The sequence below is a fragment of the Microcaecilia unicolor genome, chromosome 3, assembly GCF_901765095.1.
Source record: "Microcaecilia unicolor chromosome 3, aMicUni1.1, whole genome shotgun sequence".
Taxonomy (NCBI): domain Eukaryota; kingdom Metazoa; phylum Chordata; class Amphibia; order Gymnophiona; family Siphonopidae; genus Microcaecilia; species Microcaecilia unicolor.
In genome coordinates, this window is record NC_044033.1 from 169,498,933 (window position 1) to 169,501,956 (window position 3,024).

Consider the following 3,024-nt stretch of genomic DNA (forward strand, 5'->3'; position numbering starts at 1 on the left):
TACCACCACCTAAACTTCCGGAAATCACTAAAAACCAATATGTTTTAAAAAAACATACCCTACCGATCCAACTTAAATACCTGATCTCTGCTACACAACAAAACTAAAGTACGTATGAACATAACTCAACTCTACCGTTGCACAATTCCTTAATATGGCAATGCTACATGAACTTTATCTTACCACAACATCATATTGTATTTGTTCACACCAGAGTCTGCAAATGCCTCTCTGGTATTCTGCAAACGCCTCTCCGGTATTATGTAAGCCACATTGAGCCTGCAAATATATGGGAAAATGTGGGATACAAATGTAACAAATAAATAAATAAAATACAGTATTTCACATAAACATCATATCAACAATCAAACACGATGGTGGTTGTGTAATGGTGTGGGGATGCTTTGCTGCCTCAGGAACTGGAAAACTTGCCATAACTGAAGTAACCATGATTTCCGCACTGTAGCAGAATATTCTTAAGCAGGATGTCCATCATCTGTCCGTGCCCCCTCCAAATGACACAAAGATTTACAATTTAGAACTAATTACTACTCTAACCAATGAAACCAATACATCCTCTATGTACATCGGTATATGCTGCATAAGCCGGCATGTTTGAAAATATAAGTGAAATCAAATAAAAATGCTACCAACAATAAAAAAACGACAACGTGGATAGAACAGCTCATAGGTTTGCTTGCCTTGTATTGGGTGAATGGGGATGACGGATACGCGGAGGAGAGGGAAAGGGAAATTAATGTAATTGGATTCAGCTTTTGACGTCATACCGACTCTATCAATTAACCTGCTTGGTTGAGCTGTAGTCGCGTATCACAAGGTGGGAGGGAAGAAGAGGCTGCTTGGTTTCGCTTCTTTTCCTGACAGAACATCGGTCTCTGTCAGGTGGTAATCGCATTAAATATACCTTGAACCTTGCATTAGGCTCCCTGTGTCCCAGGGTTTTGGCCTGGTCTGGTGCCTCCCCAACTCAGTCTTGCAGACCGCGGGGAACAGATAGGAGACAAAGTGATGCATAATATTAACCAACAATAATAAGCTAAATATAACGCAACAGCAGGGCGTCCTCCTTCCCCCGTCATGCCCCGCCCCGTGGCAAGAAAGCTTGCATTTCTATTCCACATCCCAGGAAGGAAGAAAGAAAGAAAACGGCAGAAGGTCCTTTACAGAAAATCAGCGAATAAATGGTGGGGGGCGAGAGTTACTCTCGCTAGTAAGCGGTTTATATGTCTCCCCTCCTGTGCTCCTCCTCATCATGTGCACCAGGATGGCCGAGTGGTTAAGGCGTTGGACTTAAGATCCAATGGACGAATGTCCGGTGGGTTCGAACCCCACTCCTGGTAGCTTCTCATTTTTTTAATTCCTTTTTTTATTTTTCTGTTAAAGTTTTTGTTTTGTTTTTTTTTAACCAAAATTATTTTATGTAAAAAAATTGTATGTACATAACATAGGTTTAATGTTGGGGGTTTTGTGACTTTCTCACTGAGATGCTTCTTTTCTATCTACGGAACAAAGTTTTTATGGAAAAAAATACTTGGCATGCTTAAGCTTAACTTTGGCCTCGGGGTTTTTTGTTTTTTTTTTTTGGGGGGGGGAGGTGAGGCCCCTCATCATGTAGGCTCATCCGGATTTCTCCTCCGCTGAATCCCGTAGCTCCTTTAAACAAGATTTGAAAGTGAAACCGCGGACTGCCTTTTTATTAATAATGAAAAGCACACACACACAAACAATTCTCCACCATCCCTTCATTCCCCACAGGGGTCTCCCGCTTTCCTGTCCTTAGGGCGTTAGAGACCTATGAGAGAGGTATGGTATGCAAAGGGGGCAGGAGGGGAGAGGGACAAGAAAGCAGACAATTTCTAGCTAACAACTGAACACACTGGTGCACATTTCAGGTTATTGCTTTATTCTATTACGTGCAGCAGGAAAACACTTGGAAGAGTTTTGCCTAGGCCAAATTATAAGATTGTAAAAAGCACTACCAGAAGTGGGTAAGAAACTTCTAGCTAAGGTCTGAACACTTGTTATTGCTTGTATTAAGTACAAGCACTTGGAGGAGTTTCTCCTAGGCCTCATTGTTAGGTTGAGAAGAGAAAAGCACTACCAGAAGTGGGGTTCGAACCCACGCGGACATTCGTCCATTGGATCTTAAGTCCAACGCCTTAACCACTCGGCCATCCTGGTTGACATACAATTGTAGGTAGTAATATGCTTGGAAGTCTCTTTGTAGAATGTCACCAATACATTTATTTTAGTGTTTTTTTTTTATGTATGTCCCTAGTCTCTTTTAATGACAGTAGTTACAGTAGAACTAAAACATTTTTATTTTATATTTTTGCTTTTAACTTTTTAATTCACAGCATGTTAATCCCCTGTCCCCATCCCTTCATCTCTCCCTACAGCCCCACCCAATCTCTTGTTGTATTAGTTATATCTTACCAAATAATTAACTCTTCTCTTAGAGATATTCATCCTGACATAAATCTCCCAAGAGGTTTGGGTATTTTTGTTTCATTTTTAAAATGTCCCTTCAGGTAGTGCCTGGTCACTATAATCTAAGGTGTGGAAGGAAGAGTGCTTCACTTACTTGTCAGACTGTCCCCAGTGGTATGCCTTGACATACTGCTTGAAGGTAGTGTAGCCCTTCAAGGTGTGTGTGTTGTGTATGCACCCCCTGTCAGTACCTCCCTTCTCCCTCCTGCTGCATCTCTCCCTTCCCAGAGATACCAACAGGCTCATTTTCAAAAGAGAAAAACGTCCAAAAAATAACATAAGTCAGCATTTGGACATTTATCTTACAGAAACGTCCAAATATGGACGGCCAGAAGACCATCACACCCGTCTTCACACATGCGGGGCCTTATATGGATGATTACGTGTTCATATGTGTGGAGCCTTATATGAATCATTATCAAGTATGCAAACGTCTTCATATATACAATGTAAAATTTGAACGTTCTTTACATTTGCAGTACCTAGATCTCCTGCAAGTAGAGCAAATGTTTG

The 3,024-nt window shown here is 41.2% G+C and overlaps 2 non-coding genes across 2 annotated transcripts; one reads left to right on the forward strand and one right to left on the reverse strand.

Annotated features, from left to right (window-relative positions):
- The first annotated feature begins 1,279 nt into the window (after positions 1-1,279).
- Positions 1,280-1,361, forward strand: TRNAL-UAA. Its single transcript has one exon. It is a non-coding gene; the product is annotated as a tRNA-Leu (tRNA).
- Positions 1,362-2,119: 758 nt separating this feature from the next.
- On the reverse strand, positions 2,120-2,202 carry TRNAL-UAA. The gene has a single exon. It is a non-coding gene; the product is annotated as a tRNA-Leu (tRNA).
- Positions 2,203-3,024: the final 822 nt, after the last annotated feature.